Source organism: Rhodnius prolixus, unplaced genomic scaffold, assembly GCF_049639745.1.
Source record: "Rhodnius prolixus isolate KJV_2025 unplaced genomic scaffold, Rpr scaffold_7, whole genome shotgun sequence".
Lineage (NCBI taxonomy): Eukaryota > Metazoa > Arthropoda > Insecta > Hemiptera > Reduviidae > Rhodnius > Rhodnius prolixus.
The window spans coordinates 29891865-29912387 of NW_027411582.1; the positions used below are offsets into that span (position 1 = coordinate 29891865).

Below are 20523 nucleotides of genomic sequence, written 5' to 3' on the forward strand. Positions count from 1 at the left end.
AAGATAGCCCACGTTATTGAAGTTGGAGTCTTTGAAGTTTCGTGAAATGGTTTCGAGAACGTTAGCCACACTCGGGAAAGAATTAAGAAGAAAAAACTCCCAAAAGTACCTCATTTTGGGAACGTTTGACAAAAAAATTTCCCAATTAGGGGGGTTTTTTCTTCACTGCAGATGTAGGAAAATAGGGGATTTTCTAGGATAATAGTTAGATAAGGCAAAGGGGATTTGATTGAATATAGTTAATCTTCTTTATACAATTAAATAGAAATATATAAACTAAATTGTTGAGTGAGTTATAAATAACAGATACGCAATCTAAGAAAAATAACTATAGCTGCTAAATTTAATCTTTACAACTCACTGTAGCTAACTAAAGCAGCGTTAGGTAATCGTAGCGTTTTAGTTGTCGCGGTTGGGTATTTTTTTTTGGTGATAGTCTTAACTATAGATTGCTACGTCACTAACTATTTTCATGCCTAAAGTATTAGTTTTTATTTAGTAAGATTACTATTCGAGAAGTGGTTTTATTTATATAATGTTCAACTGTTGGTAGTATGATTACGTAATGGGGAAATCCGTTTGCTAGTTTTTTCTAAAACTAGCAATCACAATGTTGTATTTCTCTTTCTATTTTATTGGTAGAATTATTAATTTCGGGTTTTCACTATTTTATTTCTAATAGTGCTCCTATTTTTCGGATTCTTCAAATTAGGTGGAATTATGTAGCATTAATTAATTTTTTTGCGAAGTTTTTTTGAATTTTATAGCGTCATTTTACTGAATTAATATTTTGAAGTTGAAAATGGCCAGTATAATATAAGGGCCATTCTTAACATTATTAATGAAAACTTATAATTCTTTTCTTTTTTTTTTTAAATCTTTTATTGAAATTCTCAACTGCAGCAACAAGAAAATGTGATGTAATATAATGTCGTGAATGAAGATAGGAGAAGGCACCCAGTGGCGAGACTCCATTAACGTGAATAGATGCGCTATACTGCTCTTATGAGGATAGTAGATCGCGGGACCATCTTCTCTTCCAATCTCCTTGGAGGATTACCTGGTAATGTGGAGGAAGATAGGTGTTCAATTAAAGGATTAGGATGAACTGCTGTAAAGGAATGAAATTTTAAGAAAACGAGTGTTAGCAAGATCATTAACGAAAGTGATTTTGAGGTCATTATGAATGGTGAGGTTTAGATGCATACAACGGTGCGTTTAGTAGTTTTCCTAGCATTTTTGACTGTAATGTCTGGAGGCGTAGTGAGTTGAAACGCTTAGTCGATCCCCATACTTCGATGCCTTATGACCAAATAGGTCGCAGTAACAGTAGGTACGAGGGTCGTTTCAAAAGTCCGTGCAAAGTCAGAGAGATAGCACTACTGGCGCGTATCGAGGTTATGTATAGTTAGTAGCATCTCTTGGAAGAGCACACACCAAGTTTCAGCCAGATCGGTCTATTTCTTTGTGCCTGGCATTCGTTTGAATCGAGGAAGTCGAGTGATTTTCAAAAAATGGACGGAAAAGAATTTCGTGTGTTGATTAAACCCTACTTTATGAAAGGCAAAACGCCTCAGGAGACTAAAGAGAAGCTTGATAAACATTATGGTGACTCTGCACCTTCGATTAGAACAGTTTATAAGTGGTTTTAAAATTTTCGGAGTGGCCATATGGGCACAAGTGACGCTGAACGTTCTGGACGCCCTGTTGAGGTTACTACTCCAGAAATCATTGATAAAATCCATGATATGGTGATGGATGACAGAAGAGTGAAGGTGCGTGAGATTGCTAGTGCTGTGGGCATCTCGAATGAACGGGTACATAATATTTTACATCAACATTTGGACATGACAAAGCTATCCGCAAGATGGGTGCCGCGATTGCTCACGCTTGACCAAAAACGAAATCGTGTGAAGTGTTGCAAGGACGGTTTGCAGCTGTTCCAGAAGAATCCGCAGGACTTTAAGCGTCGTTTCGTCACTGTGGATGAAACATGGATACATCACTACACTCCTGAGACCAAAGAACAATCTAAACAATGGGTTACCAAGGGGGAATCTGCGCCAAAAAAGGCGAAGACCGTTCCTTCGGCCGGAAAGATTATGGCGACTGTCTTTTGGGATTCGCAAGGAATAATCCTCATCAACTATCTGGAAAAGGGTAAAACTATTACAGGTGCATATTATTCATCGTTATTGGACCGTTTGAAAACCGAGCTGCAAGAAAAACGCCCACGATTGGCCCACAAAAAAGTCCTTTTCCATCACGACAACGCACCAGCTCACACCTCAGCAGTTGTGGTCGCAAAATTAATGGAAATAGGGTTCCAACTCGTTTCACATCCCCCCTATTCTCCAGACTTGGCTCCCTCGGACTACTATTTGTTCCCCAATGTGAAGAAATGGCTGGCGGGAAAAAGATTTTATTCAAACGAGGAGGTGATTGTAGAAACGAATGGCTATTTTTCAGACTTGGACAAATCCTATTATTCGGAAGGGATCAACAAACTAGAGCAGCGTTGGACGAAGTGTATAAGCCTAAAAGGAGACTATGTTGAAAAATAAAAAAGGTTTACCCCCAAAAATTAAGTAGTTTTTATTTTTGCACAGACTTTTCAAACGACCCTCGTATAAGAGTCTTCTGTTATTTAGATTGAGTTTCGATCGTTTGTCTCAAGTAGTCTAGCAAGAAGTTTTGTAGCGTTGGTTAGTTTCTTGTCTTTTCGAGTCTAGTATGGGGGATTCCATATCAATCGTTTACTTCTAGGTACAGTCCAAGGTAGCGTACTTTGTTCACAGTTGGTATTTTCCGTTTTAGAGTAAATACTATATATTTTGATTTCACCATCTGTTTAGCACTGAAAACCTAATGCTGTAAATTTACTCAAATCATATAATTGTCATAAAATTTGAATAAAAACACGTGAACCTTTTTCCGTTTGTAAATTTAGATTTTATTTAATGAGAAATTTAATGAACAACAATTTGTAGGTACTCTCTACAATCTAACTCAGAATTTTTTCCACTTGTAAACATTCTTATCATCATCATAGTTCTTATCAATGACTCTTACATAGTTCTGTTTTCTTAAAAAGAAAAAAAAAAAGTCTCAGAATAAAAAAGACAACAGTGGAATATTATGGAATATTTTTTTTTTTATTATTAAACTATTTCCAGATAATATTAACTATAATTTTAACGCTAAGTGTTATCAATGTGGATTGTTTGTTTTACCAGTCAATTACCAACATCGTTTTCTTTCTGTTTTTGTTGGTGCTGGTTATTTTCTTTCTGTTTTGTAATGGTCACAAACTTTTTAATTGTTGAATTGATTAAAGTTTCCTATTCAAGGAAAGCGGAAATACTGCGATCTTGCCAAATCGTGTTCTACCCGGAAGTAAGTGATTTTAGGATATTGTACTTAAGAGGAAATGTATATATACTCGTGAAAGTCGTGTGAGTCTTCACATCCGATTTATTTGAATTATGCTTATTTATTATACATACAAACATAAACACATTAAGACTATTTTTTCCCCTGAAATTTGTGTATTTAAAAGTTATACGAGGTGTGTTCAAAAAGTAACGGGAATTTTTAAATTTCGCGGGTTTGGAGAGTCTGATTGTAAAATTTTTTTTTTTATTATGTTGGTACACATGCCCCTGAAGTACGATAAAATTTTCAGTAATATTCATTGTTTACTTCTTAAGTGGCAGCCGTTAAGGTTAGACGTGTTTTTCGAGCTTGGCGATTTTTGTTTGTTAAAAAAAATGGATCAAAGAATTTGTATTAAATTTTGCGTAAAAAATGAAATAAAGTGTGTGAAATGTTAATAAAGGCATATGGTGAGTCTGCTATGAGTAAAACAAGGATTTACGAGTGGTATAAGCGTTTCCAAGATGGCCGCGAAAACGTTGAAGATGACGAACGACCTGGACGTCCAAGCACATCAACAACCGATGAAAACGTGAAAAAAGTGAAAGAAATGGTTATGAACGATCGCCGAATCACAATCAGAGAAGTCGCTGATGATGTTGCCATATCAATTGGCTCATGCCATGAAATTTTTTCGGATGTTTTGGGTATGAAACGTGTGGCAGCAAAATTTGTTCCAAAATTGTTGAATTTCGAACAAAAACAGCGGAGAATGGAAGTTGCTCAAGAGTCACTCAATGAAGTCGACAACGATGCGGATCTACTGAAACGTGTTATAACAGGTGACGAAACATGGGTTTACGGATATGATGTCGAAACTAAGGCTCAATCGTCCCAGTGGAGGCATTCTGGATCGCCAAGACCGAAAAAGGCTCGACAAGTGCGGTCGAATGTGAAGGTTATGCTCACTGTGTTCTTCGATTTTAATGGCATAGTGCATCATGAATTCTTGCCACAAGGTCAAACAATCAATAAGGAGTACTACCTACAAGTTCAACGCCGTTTGCGTGAAGCAATCCGAAAAAAACGCCCGGATTTGTGGCAAAACAATTCATGGATTTTGCACCACGATAATGCACCTGCTCACACTTCATTGCTTGTTCGTGAATTTTTGGCCAAAAACAAAACTTTAACGATGCCCCAGCCTCCATATTCGCCAGACATGGCTCCATGTGACTTTTTTCTATTTCCAAACATAAAGAGAACATTAAAAGGCCGTCGTTTTACAAGCATAGATGACATTAAAAGCGAATCGCTGAAAGAGCTGAAAGCTATCACAAAGATCGAGTTTCAGAAGTGTTTCGAGGATTGGAAAAAGCGCTGGCACAAGTGTATTGTATGCGAAGGGGACTACTTTGAAGGCGACAATATTAATGTAGATGAATAAATAAATATTTTTTTCAAAAAACGGAAATTCCCGTTACTTTTTGAACACACCTCGTATTTCCGTAAAATACTAATATTCTAAAGCTCTCATTAAACAAAATAATTTAAGTAGCCGCTAATAAAAGAAAAAAATAAAAAATGTCAGAAAATAAACAATAAAATCATCCCAAAAATGTCACAGAAAATGGAAACATACTAAAAGTTGAAATAAAGTAAACAAAGAGACCGTATATATTAGACGTACTGGTGTACACGGATATTTGTATATTTTAATTTTATTATAAAAGTTAGGTTGGCTACTCTGCTTTAAGTCCATCACAGCTGATCTGGCCAGTTACCGGGTTTAGCAGCGGCCATATTTTTTTTTTTTTACCTTGTAGAACTTTCTCTTTTAAAGTTTTGTTAAGTTATTTTTTCAATATTTTTTTAGACCAGTTTAAAGTGTGAATAGTTTATAATAATTATTGTTTATAGTTATTTGTGTTTAGTGCGTGATGTGAAAGTTTATTTTGTAGTGTTCGGAGTTATTGTTAAGTGTTGAATGGTTTTAACAACTATAGTTGAAGTTACTGTTCAGTTCAGATTGTAATTACATTTATAAAGGTAAGAATTGATGAAACATAATTATAATAGTTTCTTTTTATTCATATTTATAATTCTTCCTTCAATTAAATGTTTAATTACAAATTAGTAAGTGACTTGCTTGTGATCGCATTTCAGAACCATTCCTTCCTTAGTTACTGATTCAGTTTCTGATATTTTACAAGATTTTAACTGAGCTACAATTCTTCTAATTAATTGTCCTTATACATTTTCTCAAATGTTTAATACTTACAATAATTAGTAATTCTTTTTATTCTAAATTATTTAAATTAAAACATTAGAGCTTAAACCTTTAAAACTTTACCGCTACGAGCGCTAGTGTCTACTATTTTGACCACGCTTCAGTGGAATGGAAATAGCATTTAATGAACAAATTAGGAGTTCTATTATAACCATAAATTCTATTGATTAAAGTACTTTGACTATTATTATTTCTTATGGTATTAAGAAGGAATAATAATAGTTCAAAATAGTTTTCAGTCAAGGGTGAATTCAACCAAACTACAGACAACTATTAGATGACATTAAAAATTATGGTGTCTTAAAGATTTTTTTGGGGATTTCCTAATAGGTTTTCTTTTAACTCCTAATTTCAAAATCATGTTTTTGTTCTTCCTTCCGGAAAATTCTTTATAAACCCTTCATTGCGTGAAAATGGTACTTTAAGATGGCCCTAATCCTATCCCAGTTTTTCTGGAGAAATTTTTTAGGTGTTAGTGTTGTTTCTTGAAATTTAAAGAAAAATTTTCAAGTGTAGTTTTTGGGAATAATCTCAAAAAAGAAAGTGCAGATTGAGTAAACTGGGTAGCACCAGTTGTAAAATTTTCTTTCAAGTTTTCAGCCTGCTTAAGGTTTAGTTGTACTCCAGAGACACACAGATCTATGCTTAATCATTCGCCCCTTTCTTGCAAAAGTGCCCTTAAATGGAATCATCCTTGAAAAATAGTTTTATGTTCTGGGCGAAGTAATCAGAGGTAAACTGGACTACCCGACTACTATTTCCTTTATTCTCACTTGATTCGGAAAAGACAGTGCCCGTCAAATTCCTCCTTTACAAAGTGAATTCAGTGATCATCCACCTGGAGCCTGGTCCTGTAGCAGGTAACATCAAGAAACTCCAGGGACTACACAGTACAAACTTCTCAGACTTGCGACAGACTCTCTTCATTCATTAAAAGTGGCTCATTTTATAATGCTGTATCCATTATCCACGTACAGTCCTACGATCCAAACTCAGTCTACTGAAACTCCTTTTTCCATCCTACACTGCCATCCTAAACCACTCTGCCGCGACATAGCCTCCTACAGATCCTTCTATTCCCTACAGACACAAAAGACTAAAACATATCCTTCCGCTAACTTTCTACACTAGCAGGTTTTTGCTTCGTTTTCCCCCTGCATTCTGTACCCTTCAAATCTTAAGCTTTCCACATTACCATTGTTATGAAGGTTATAATGTATTGTTCATTGGCATTTCATGTATTTATTTACTGTACATACTTATAATAATAAAGTTTATTTATCTATCTGAAAAGTAGTTCAAATAAAAGGTGTTACTGCCCACGAGTGCAATGGGTATACCAAATTAACAAAAAAATGTAGCTATATTGAAGAATTCGTTTGTGTACCTATGTAGGACCTCAAATCTTTAGTGTAGTTTGGTATTTAATGTGGCTGACTTAGAACTTGCCGATGTAGTTGTCAACGAATTTATGCATTCAATATTTTAAACTGAATATTTAATTTAATCAATTCTTGACACTTTATTGTTTAAAATTTTAAAAATTTTCTAGTTGATGCCAAGCTACGGAGGTGTGGCTATTAAATAACGAGACCATTGCTGTAAAACATTTTATTTTAAATTTATACATATTTAGTTATTATCACCTTCAACATACACCCTTCCCCTATCCCTACAACGCTCCATGCGAATTTACCATTGTTCGAAACCGTGCTGGAAGTCTTTTTCTGTGAGCTCCTGCATGACGCGTGCCGCTTTTTCTTTCACAGCTTCAACGGATTGAAATCGTGTTCCTTTTAATGTAGATTTGACAAGTCAGGCGAATAAGGCGGATGGCCTAAAACTGGGATGTTGTACTTGGCTAGAAACGTCTTGACAGACAATGCAGTGTAAGCCGGCGCGTTGTCTTGATGGAGAACCCCGTGACTTGTTCTTCCACAAATCTGGTCGTTTTTTTCTTATTTTTTTCACGGAGTTAAGTAAGCACCTCACCGGTAGTAATGTTGATTAATTATAATCGACATTTTCATCCGTTTTAGACGTGGAAGGGCGTCCCAGGCGGTCATCATCTCCGAATCTTCTCGGCCATCTTGGAAACGCTTGAATCACTCAAAAACCTGCGCACGTTATTAACATTCATCGCCATAAACTTCTTTTAATAAAAGGTAAGTTTCAGTAGCGGTTTTATCAAGTTTTGATGTGAAATTTCACAATTCGTTGCTCTACTACATGTGTAGTACAATGTTTTCGGCAAAACGAAAAGTAACACCTCTTACACAAACGACAGTTCCGGTCAGACAGATTTCTCTACAAACACGTGAGTCGCTGCAATCGAAAAAGAAGACTTTACGCTGCACAGCTGTCGGTCTTTAGGATTTGGCGCATGCATAGTTCTTCTTTAGCAGCATCAATCCTTGTTATTTAATAACCACACCTCGTAAAGCTCCTTACTTGGTTTCTAACCGTACCTTGCTACTAAGATCATGTTCCTCTATTTTTTGTGAAGCTACAAGCGTTCACTTTATGCCAAGTTTCATCTCTTAGTTTCCTCACATTCTAACCCTCTGGTTTTCCAAGTTACCAGGAAGTCCTCCTGGACGGTTGCAGCGCCGGTGGCAACGTTCTTAATGAAGTAAATGCCAGGGCGCAATAGTGAATTGTTCTATTTTGGGAGTTCCACCATTGGATGAATTCTCCAATCATGCTACACATATATTTATTTATATGTATCAGCTTCACTTGTTGCAGAAATGTACTGCAGTTGTTGATAATAAATAAAGTTAAATAAAAAAAAAAACTACATCGTTTTATGATTTTTCCAAATCTACAATTCAGCGGCATTGCTATTTTTAAAGATAGCAACTGTTGCCACTAATAATAGTCCTTTTGAAAGCTAATTGGCTATTGTAAGACTACTATTACAATGCAGACATCCGTTTTTGTTATCCCCCCCCAATTTAGAATTCGCCTGTTCATTTTAAACAAATTTTGGTTGGCAAGTGTTTATTTTTTGTATTCATTTGTTATTAAAAACTAAGAGGAATAGTTCAGTGATTTAGCACACTATTATTCCCACGCGGAGATCATAGGATCGAATCCAGCTGTTAGTCACTAAGTTTTTTTTTTCTTTCTCTCTCTTCCCTAATGTTTCCTACAGCTCATTGTACCGGGTTGATGGCAAATTTCATGACATGTAAAATTCAATTCTAGGGGAGGAAAAAAAACTGTATTAACAATTCCCTTAATTCTACTTTGAAATCTGTCTACTAATTAGGAAGCCATCACAGTGTACCACCATCTTACCGTCAAGATTCTGGAAAACATTATTACTCTAGTCTTTGCTTTATTATTATGTCTGGAGAATTTTTTTTTTTTTTTTCTTGGAAATCTGCGTAATAAATATTTTCATATTTTAGCAGCATCCCACTTTCTAGAGCTTTTATCATTTTATTAAAATGTTATAAATCTTTTTTTTTTTTAGAAAATTGTGTTCTTTTTCTTGCTTTTTCTTTTTTTAGCCCCCGATTTTAGCGGAAACGTGAATTGATTAGTTGTTTGGGCCGAGCTTGCTTGAAGAAACAGCAAGCTTTTTCCACATAATGAAGGTTCCGCTGGTTTTTTTCATTTGTGCTTTGAGCTTTCGCTTGAACGTGATATCTTTATTTCCTTTTAATTGCGTATATTAATTAGCTATCCGGAAATGTTGCTTTTTTTCTCTTCTTTCAAATTCCTCCACCGGAAATACTATTTTACTGTTATTATAATTAGTAACCAATGAAACTCACAAAAATTTACCTTCCAGCTCAAAATTATCCAATATCGTGTCCTCAGGATCAAGTAATCCTTAATTTCTTTCTGTTATTTAAAGCAGTAATATCTTTATAATGTAAATTTGAATTTGTCCAGTTATTAATTTATTTTGTTATTTACAATCTGTATAATATAATATACAATAAGTAAATAGGGAGAATGAAGTATAAATGGATGCGTGAAAGGCAGGAGGAAAGAAACTGCCCAGCGGTAGCACTCTCTTCAGGATATGGTTTTTAGTCCTTCAGACTGCGAGGAAATCGCGGGGCCACTGGCGATTCAGTCGTCGAGGAGTATTGTTAGGGATGTGAGAGGAGGCGAGAGACTGTACAACAGGATTGGAGCAAGTAGAGAGAGCGGTATGGAATTTTTAGTATTTAGTCTTGGCGAGTTGGTCTATGAAGGGAATGTTGAGGTCGTCGTGAAGGGTGAGGTTAGTCACCGTAGAAAGGAGCGTCAGCTATCTGTCGGAGGAGTTTTGACTGTACAATCCGTATGTTTGCAGGTTTAGCTGAACTCCACAGCTCTTGTCCGTAAGTCCACATAGGTTTAAGGATAGTGTTGTATATTAAGCGTTTGAGTTCAATGGGTAATTTGGAGCATCGTCCAAGTAGCCTGTAAAGTAGTTTCGCACGTTTCGTCATTGCTTGTCTTTTAAGTCTAGTGTTGTGGGTTCCACGTGAGTCTTTTCTCTATGTAGAGCCCAAGGTAGCCAATTATTAATTAAGTGACTTAATTCAATTGATAATAATTTTTCTCTTTTCTGTTGTTTCAGGTCAGTGCTGATATATAATTAAAAGATATTCTTATTACTGTAAGTAATATTATACCATTTTATTGCACGATTCGTAGTTTTTATATCTGTCTAATAATATGACGAATATTCAAATCGGTCAGTAAGTGCGACTTACTACTTCCTTGCATTTTTCTTCCGTTTCCTTTTAAGGCTTTCATTTGAAGTTTAAAGACTTCCTTAGGCCTATCACTTTTTGCTGGATTCATTTTTTTGGTTTAAGATTGGTTATCAGAGGGATTGTGAGGGTAGATAGTCCATCACGTGTTTTCTATTCTATATTGTATTTCAATTAATGTGGGTATAATATTTTTTTTAATTGAGGAAAAAATGCAATATGCATCTTTGATTGGCTAAACCTCTCGTGTGATTGGGACAATCCCTCGTAGAGGGAGCCCTGACAAAACAAAGAAACCATAGATTTAGTTATCAACGGATCTGTCGGCTAATCAGTAGGAACATTTGTAATGTATATATTGGCAGAACTGACTGTACTCCCTAACTGGTAGCTTACCTCCCCCACCACAGGCAGACAGAGAGAGACAGACCACTAACTGTTAGTCCTACTGTCAGTTCAGTCTCTTTAGTTTAATGGTATTGTGGTGAGCCGTGTTTCAACACTTTTCTCTTTTTCACCATTACTATATTCTGTGTTTAGTTTATCTTTAAATAAATAAATTTTTTATCAACCTGATACCATTTTGTTGGCTCTTTGGGGGGATTACGAGTGTTGTTAGTGGTTTTTCTCCCCCGTAACTAAAATTATGATATTATTTAAAGACTTTTGAATAATACGTAATAAAACTTGTGTGCAAGCTATACTATTTGAGTATTTAATTTGGACTTTTTACTAATATTGGATTTCTTCAGAGGTAATAATTAATTTTTATTTAAAACTAATTAATTTCACGTGATCATAACCACGAATTTTTCTTTATTTTAATTTAATATATTTTTTAATTCAATTTTTTCGTAATAAAAGCATTGCTACCAACTGTTTTTTGTTAATAAAAAAAAAAAACCTTTAATCTATAAAATTGTCATATTTATTTAATTAAATTAATAAACAATGTAATTAAAGATAAAAATACAAAAAAATAAACAGTAAATATTCCATTGACCCACATGTGTTTTTGTTGTGCTTTTACGCATCAATTGCTTTCGATTTTATTAATAATAATAATTGTTTTCAAATTCTTTTCTTATTCAATTTTTTTTTTGTATTTTTGAAATTATAAAAAAATAATTTTTCGTAGCCATTTTCGTATTAGCTGTTCCTGTTTGTTTTTTTTAAATCTAACAATTTTTTTTTTAAAATTTTAATTATTAAATTATTGTTTTAAATTTAATTTTAGTTTATAAGTGACGGTGTGTTATCTAATAATTGTAGCAAATTAGAATTATAACGCATTTCGAATATTTTAGGCTTTTTTTTTTATCTTTTCATCTTCATTCAGGTTTTTTGGCGTCTTTTATATAATTTTGATGTGTTCATTCCTTAAAATGTACCGTTTTTTTTATAAAATTAAAATAACTAAACCACGCGATTTTTTTCACTTCAGTTTACTTAATATTTTTCTTGAAACTGAAGAGTATCTTCCACTAAAGCAGGAAACAAAAAATGATTGCTTCAATGTATATTATCATAATTACGGGGGTCATTCAATAAGTAACGAGACAAATTATTATTGCTCAAAAACGGTTTATTGAATCAGTACAAAACTTTGGTTACTTTTCAACATAGTCCCCAGCAACACTTATACACTTGTCCCATCTTTCTGCTAATTTGTAAATGCCCTTGGCATAAAATTCTTTTGGTTGATCTCGAATCCCTCAGGTTGCACCTGATTTTTCACCTCTTCATTGGCTCGAAAATGTATCCCTCGTAGACCATCATTTAAGTGGTCCAAACAGATGGAAGTCTGATAGGGGCGAGGTCGGGGCTGTAGGGGGGGATGTGGAAGGATCTCCCATCCCAGTTTCTGTAGTTTTTCTTTCGTCAGCTGTGCCGTATGTGGATGGGCGTTGTCATGAAGCAAAATCACGCCTTCAGTCAAGAGCCCGTTCGAATTGCAGGTCTTATCTGGTTTTCCAACATGTCACTGTAGTACTGGCTGTTGATTGTTCTTTGGCCTTCAAGAAAATCACAATAAATTGGCCCCTGAAAATCCCAGAATACTGTAAGCATGACTTTACCGGCAGATGGCTGGGTCATGAATTTTTTCCGAATGGGAGAAGTCGTATGCTTCCACTCAAGGCTCTGTCGTTTTGACTCTGGCTCATAGTGATGGATCCATGTTTCATCACACGTTACAATTCTTTTGAAAAAACCTTCTCCTTCAGTCGAATATCGATTTTTCAACTGTTGACTCATTTGAAGCCGGGTTTCTTTGTGAGCGTCCTTGAGTTGTCTGGGCACCCATCTCGCACAGGTTTTCTTGTACTGCAGCTTGTTGTGAATAATGTTATTGGACAGTTCCAACAATCGCGTTTACTTTTTCACTTATCAGTTCAACGGTGATACGCCTATTGTCCCGAATTAACGCGTCAATCCGAGAGTCCCAACTTCGATCTGTCGTCCACTGCGTTGCTCGTCAGAAACTTTTGTACGGCCACTTTGAAACTGTTCTACCCATTTGTAAACGTTTAAACGATTCAAACAATTGTCTCCGTACACTTTTAACATTCTTTTATGGATTTTACTACCTTTCTCACCTTCCGCGTCTAAAAATCTGATCACGGCACGTTGTTCTTCCACGGTGCAATTCTCGAGCGGACTCGCCATCGTTAACTGAGTAAATTTGAGGTTATGTTTACAAAATATAATTGAACAGCTGATCAGATGTCATCGCAAGGTTGCCAACTTTATGTCCTGAAAGTTTCATACGGATCAATTTAGCTGTTTTTGAGCAGTAGTAATTTGTCTCGTTACTTATTGAATGACCCTCGTATTATACTACTCGTAAAATTATTCTGATGAAGGTAGCAGCGTGAAGTCACAGTTTCCCCCAAAAGTCCACTAAAGTAAGAAATCCTAAAACCCTTTGTTAGTGTCTAGTTCATTATGAATTAACTACATTTCTCCATTAGAATTAAGTGGTAATTCAGTACAAAAAAACAGTAAAGGCACTTTTAGAGGAAAGCCTATAACCATCACTCTATTCGCTAATACAATTTGTAAAAATCGTTTTTTTCGTACCCAGAGGACATCCTCTGTTTTTAACAAAAAAAACTGGGGTCACGATTGCAACAGGAAGTATTAATAATACTTCAGAAAATCTAATTACTAATTTCTTTTATCTCTAATCAGTATCTTGATGTAGAATTCTTGGTGTTTAATAAATTGTGACTAAAAATTAATACAATTAAATGGAACTAGCCGTGTATAACGGGAACGTCTGCATTTTTTTTTTTGATGCCAGAGAAATATATATAAGAGATAAATAATAGGGAATTTATACTATTTTTACGGGCGCCATTATTAAATTATAAAGCTTTAGGCGGGAGTGAGAAAGATAGATAATCCTTGATCTATTCTCAGTGCCAGACCGGACGGACTTGCTCTTAGTAAATATTCCGAATCCGAAAATAACTAATCCGGATCAAAATGGGCGGGAGAGTTAATTAGTTGTATTATTGAGTTGTTTTTAGCCTCATAATGTTTCGAAATTTTGGCCCCCCAACCTCCTCCAATAAATAAGATAATTAGTATTTAATATTTGAAGAGGGAGAATATCAATATATAAATATAAATTATAATTTTACTAGTTAATTTTTATTTTATAAACTAGAAAAGACTAACTAGACAACAGATCAAAACTCATTCTAGACAACAAAAGACTTATATATGTAAGTATATTAAAGCATGGAACTGTGGAGGTTCAACCAAACGCTCAAATCTCTCCAAAGAATTCAGGTCCTTGCAATCTAAAATTCTTTGCTCTGTAGTAAACGCTCCTTTCTACGTCACTAATCAAACCACGAACACAGACCTCAACATTACTTTCGTACAAGACAAGTTGCTGAAAACCCGATACAGAAAACTCCATCTTAACATTAAATCTCATCACAATCCACTTGTACAACATCTATCTTCCAGAACATTTCCAGACACTACTTCTAGGACTCTCTTAAAAGACAGGTGGCCTCGCGATCTCCTCTCTGATGAAGAGAGTCTGTAGAATGTAGAATGCTATTGGAGTGTTACCACTGGGTAACTTCTCCATCTGATATGTGTAAATGTTGTTTATTGTTACCCAATAACGCAATGCGTTGATTGGGGACTCTAGAAAATAATTGCTTCTCAATAAGTTTGAAAACCTCTGCTTTACAAGGGCTGAAATCTGTCAAAACCGGATATCCGCTCGATCACACAAGATCTTGTTAATAAAGTAAGAGAAATTGATAAAAAATTTTTGTTTTTTCTTGAAAAAATGAAAATTAAGTTTCTTGGGGGGGAAATTTACTTTTATTACTTTTGCATTTTTTATTACTATTCCGGCAATATCTCGGTAGCCGAGTGGTTAAAGGCGTGACCCGTAAAGTAAAGATGTATTGTCGGGTTTAGTGGGTTCGATTCACCGGGTCTCTTGGCTTTCTTTATACTTGCAGTGTAACAAGTGCATCCAGACTTGATATTTTAAAATTAGATCTCGGATCTGGGGGGAGAGCCTAACCCCTTTATTTTATTTAATTGGTAATCTTAGGAATATATAGTTTTCGTACCGCAAATTGTTAAACTTAGGATGGAAGATTTGCGAGTAATCGGTCAAATAAAAAACAACTCGTCTTTTTGCCAACGTTTCGACAAATATATTGTCCTCTTCAGGGCGTGGCTAGTTTCTGTAACTCAACCAACCCGCATAGCCACGCCCTGAAGAGGACAATATATTTGTCGAAACGTTGGCAAAAAGACGAGTTGTTTTTTATTTGACCGATTCCTCGCAAATCTTCCATCCTAAGTTAATCTTAGGATTCAAGATTGGAGAGGAGTCGGTCAAATAAAAACAACTCGTCTTTTTGCCAACGTTTCGACAAATATATTGTCTTCTTCAGAGGGCCTGGATATTACAGTAGCATAGAAAATCAGTAAAAATCAGTAATACAAAAATAAACAGTAAAATACAAAAAAATTCTTTGTAATTACTGATTTTCTATGCTACTGACTCTGTAAATTATTTTGTATTTGTAATATCCAGGCCCTGAAGAAGACAATATATTTGTCGAAACGTTGGCAAAAGAGGAGTTGTTTTTATTTGGACCGATTCCTCGCCAATCTTGAATCCTAAGTTTAACAATTTATGGCCACGAAACCTATATATTCATTTAATGGTTAATATTTTATTACTTTACTTTATTATTATCACAGACAACACTTTCCATCATCGGAAAAGTGAACTGTGTAAATGCTTCTAATCGAATTTCCCGGGACATAATGTTTTTTCCCAGAAGCACTCACACTGATAAAATTTTGTTTTCTGTATTAGTAGTAAAAGAGGAAGTAAAGCTTTTTTTTAAATGGGGGGGGGTGTGTGGTTGTCTAAAAATACTTGCAGTGTAACAAGTGCATCCAGACTTGATATTTTAAAATTAGATCTCGGATCTGGGGGGAGAGCCTAACCCCTACAAGTGTCTATTTTAACCCTAGATTTGTGTTTTTTTCTTTCTCTACTTCCAAAGAACTGGAACAGAAATAAAGAACACCAGAAGGTTCACAGAACACCCATCAGAGACCAGAAGAGAAGGAGAAAGGGGTCCCAAACTGTGTGCACGCCTCTCTGGGCATTGAGAGAGTGTGGGATGATAGAAAACTAAAAGGCAGGTTTAAATAGTTCTGTTAGTGTTATTCGTTTTATTTCTTGTTAAAAATATCTTTTGAGAAAACATAGTTGTTTGTGTTTGGCGGCTAGGAGAGTCCGCCGGCGGGTGAAAGGGTTTAATATGGGAATACTTAAATAAGTACATCCTGTTTTAAAAAAAGGGATTCTTTAAATATACCCACTACTACTTGGGATTATATACAGATATATATATATTTATAAAACTACATTATCTTCTTCTTATGTTACTCCATGTTTACTTCTAAAACGGTTCTATTTTATCTCTTTTATTTTTTTTTTTTTTTTACTTTTAAAAGAAATTTCTAGCGTGATATAAACAGATTTTCTTTAATTGCACTCATCGTTTGCTGTAAGAATTTTTTTAACTTTAATGGTGATGTCAAAGCAAGAAACTAAAGCAGTATAACCTTTTTCACAATGAATAGAAAGTTTCTTGTTTGCTTCGTGAAACCTTCTCCAGCTTTTCTACTTGCTTCTGAGCAATGTTCTCTCGTTCCAGATAATACTATCACCTGAAAGTTATCTGTTGTGGGAACGGGAATCTAAGGGGAGCAATGTCAGCCTCCATAAAAAGAACCTATTCCTTGCCTGAAGCGCGGCTATACAACAGGGTGAACCAATAAGTAATGTCCCATAGGGCTACTCTGTATGTAGTACATCTAAAGTGGAGTTCAATGACGTATTGGCCAACTTCAAATTTTCCACTGTTCTTGAGTGACGTCACTTTAATTTTTTTTTCTAAAATCATCACTTTTTTGCAATAAAATTGTTATTACTCAGAAAGTTTCAGCCCGAATTCGATTCTGTTAACACGGTTAGAAAGACAGATAAATTTTCCAAAAATTGATACCATTTTGAAGCATAAGTTATTCTCCAAACAGCCTCAATCTTCCTCCGGAAACTGGAAAAAATAAAAGTAACCGAAATTTTTAGAAGAAAACTCATTAGGCCCTTATGTGATCATTATCAGACCTAGGTGCTGGCACTTTTTAGTATAAGTTTCCTTGTTTAATGGGCATTCAAACGGTATATCATTTTCCAGGATTCCTTTTATCTTCGTATGAGAAATTACGTTCGTTTTGCAAGAAAACGTGTTCGCGAACACTCAACAGTGTTAGTTTATCAAGTTGTTTAATTCATTGAAAACTCTTTTAGATGGACCAGTAGTCAATTTTAAAGTAGGCTGTCTTAAAATAAGGAAGTCAAAGATTACAAATTGCACTTTAAACATTTAGTTCTGATCTGTCTGAAGTATTTGAGAAAATGTTAGGAAATATTTTAAACAAGTACTTGAACAAAAATTCATATAGTTTGTATTTACACCAAATTACAATTTCGCATACAATTGCACTGTTGAAAAAGATAAGAATGTGAATAAACCTTAACAACCTTTTGAACCCACTAACAGATAATCCTTATATCGGAATTTGTATCCTTTTGACTTCCTTATTTTAAGGAAAAATTAACTATTAGTCCATCTAAAAGAGTTTTCATTGAATTAAACAACTTGATAAACTAACTCTGTTCTGTGCTCGTGAACACGTTTTCTTGTAAAACAAACGTAATTTCTCGTACGAAGATAAAAGGAATCCTGGAAAATGATATACCGTTAGAAAGCCCAATAGACAAGGAAACTTTTACTAAAAAGTGCCATCACCTAGGTCTGATAATGATCACCTAATGAGGGCCTCATGAGTTTTCTTCAAAAATTTCGATTACTTTTATTTTTCCAGCATTCGGAGGAAGATTGAGGCTGTTTGGAGAACAACTTATGCTCCGAAATGGTATCAAATTTTAGAAAATTTATCTGTCTTTCTAACCGTGTCATCAGAATCGAATTCGGACTAAAACTTTCTGAGTAATAACGTTTTTATTGCAAAAAAAAAGTAATGTCTTTAGGAAAATAAAAAAAAATTAATGCGTCGTCACTAAAGAACAGTGGAAAATATGAATTGTTGTTCATTATTTTTGGTGACTGATTCATAGTTTCAGTAGGATGAAAAAAATAATTGCCATTTCAGTCGTGATACATTTATTCTGCTGAGCTTTCGACCTAGGGACTAGTTCATCTTCAGGGCTAGTTTTACAAAGTAATATTTTTACATTACAGGGTTGGATGTGTCTTCTGTCTTGTCTGTTCATGGACATATTACTTTGTAAACTAGCCCTGAAGATGACCTAGTCCCTTGGTCGAAAGCTCGGCAGAATAAATGTATCACGACTGAAATGACATTGGAAAATATGAAGTTGGCCAATACGTCACTAAAGCCCACTTTAGATGTCAATACACACAGTAGGCTTATGGACATTTCTTCTTCTGGTTCACCCCGTATATCCTCGGCAATAGGGATCACAATAAAATTTACAATTTCGTATTTAGATAGTTTCCGGTGGTACCAGAGATCTTCAGAGTTGAATTTTTAGGCCACTACTTCCGTTTAAGAGGACTTGCTCTTTAAAGTACCCAGTAAATTTCAAATATCCCGGTCGTTCTCTAAAATATCTTTTTTTGCCATTATCAGTACAACTGAATTCTATTTTCTCTTTTTTTCTGCATTTTAAATGGTTAACGAACCTGTATATTTCCATTAGCCAATTATCCAATTAGAAAGAATTCTCCCCTCCTACCAACCACATTCACAGACATACACAGACACACACTTGTTAAATACTATAATTACTTATACCAATGTGTGTTAGTAATAGTTTGTAAACGGCTGTTTGTTAGCTCTGTTGGTGGGACACCTGTTATTTTGAACTTGTCTGGCCCCGAGGGGTTTGAGCCACCTCCTTCTTATTCATCTGTTGGTAATCTAATTTTAAAGCTGGTTTACATAAGTTACATTTTACATTACTGACGTTTCGTAGACACATGCCTTTAGGCTCTCTCTCTCTTACAATTACCTTCATTCCCCCACCCCAATTTGCTGATTTTAAATTTGCAAATATTTAAAAAAAAAATATTTTGTGTCTAAGTTATCATCATGCAAGCTGTTATTTTAAGAAATTATAGTCCATTTAAATGTTTGTGAGTTTCATAACTTCTATAGCTTTCACACTTCTTTTGAGTTTGTAAGTTTTCGATTGAGTTTTGTAATGTCAGAATTTCATTTTACATTTTTTATAATTACAAACTACTTGGGTTACGCTCTAATTTGTTTATAGAACCCAAAGAATCGTTTCAAGTTGTATAATAAACCAAATTACGTGCTATATCCTTTAAACCTACGTGAACATACAAACTGTTTGGGTTTAGCCAGATATTCCAATCAAAACTATTGCCGACCAGATAGTTGAGGCTGTTTTCCTACGTGACAAAATTTTTATTCTTCACAGTGACCTCAATATCCCATTCATGCAATAACTTGCCAACACAAAATATGGCGCTCTCTAATTGCTCTAATCTTTTTTGTACATACTTTGGCCTCTTCTGTTTATCCTCGACAGTCGACCATGCCGACTGAATAGCCAGTGGCCCGTGGACTTTCTTGAGGCCAGAAGATCATCATATCCTCCTGCTTTTCACGCACCATTTAAAACTAATGTAAACAAGACTTTTTTTTTGGTATTGGCTTTCGCCATGCAGTCAGCATCGTCTATGTATACAGCCAGTATCGTCTAGGTGCTTATCACTAGAATATCACTCACTCTCCATTCTTACTTATAAATACATTCGCTTCACTCATTCATCCCTCTACTATATACAACTATTTACATAAACTACAACTAATGGATGGATCAGTACTCTGTGCTCCTGCCATCCTTATAGCTTAACCGAAATTAAAATCACGTAATCCTTCTCTAATCATTTTCTTCCATTCATTCTAATCGGCTATAACTTTCAAATATATTCATATTTCATTGCTAGCTCTGCTACAGATTGAAGCACATAGATGTTGCTGTAGAATATTATGTCTTCGTAGCGAAATGGTGCATCTAAATACCTGTATATGTCGTCGTTTCCTTTCTAATACATAATGTGGACATATAATTATTATATGTATGAAATCCTCCTCCTCATTGCAATCTACGCAAAGAGGAGAGGACCTTACATAGCAACTCCAACTCATCTACCTTGCGGTGTAAGGGCAGAAAGAACTCCATCTTTCTCTCTCAAAAAAAAGAGAGCTTCCAGTTATTCTTTTCTTATTTTCCATTTAATCTGAATTATTTCGGAGATGTGGGGAGATTAACCCACAGTTCCGCTAGTGTAATGAAGGGATTGCCCTCTCCTTTCGGCCTCTACACTTGCCCTCAGCACCTTCAGAGTTTTTTTGTAGCCAATCCAATCAGGTTGGTGCACTGTCGTCCGATTAGGGGGCACCACGAGCTGGCTTTAATCAACTTCACCTTCTCCAAAGACTTACTAGATTAGTTAAAAAAATATATATATACAGGGTGTTCATTTTAAGACG

General features: G+C 35.1%; 1 protein-coding gene across 10 annotated transcripts in view; it reads left to right on the forward strand.

Moving 5' to 3' along the window:
* Positions 1-20523, forward strand: part of HDAC4 (histone deacetylase 4) — a 304732-nt gene that overhangs the window by 69741 nt on the left and 214468 nt on the right. For 3 of the 10 annotated variants that reach the window (XM_074114819.1, XM_074114825.1, XM_074114830.1), the window contains exon 1: positions 10726-11140. The exons of the other annotated variants lie outside the window; for them this stretch is intronic. The gene's annotated coding sequence lies outside the window, so the exon portion shown is untranslated. Of the gene's footprint in view, positions 1-10725; positions 11141-20523 lie in introns of those variants that run through there. 10 annotated transcript variants of the gene reach the window in all.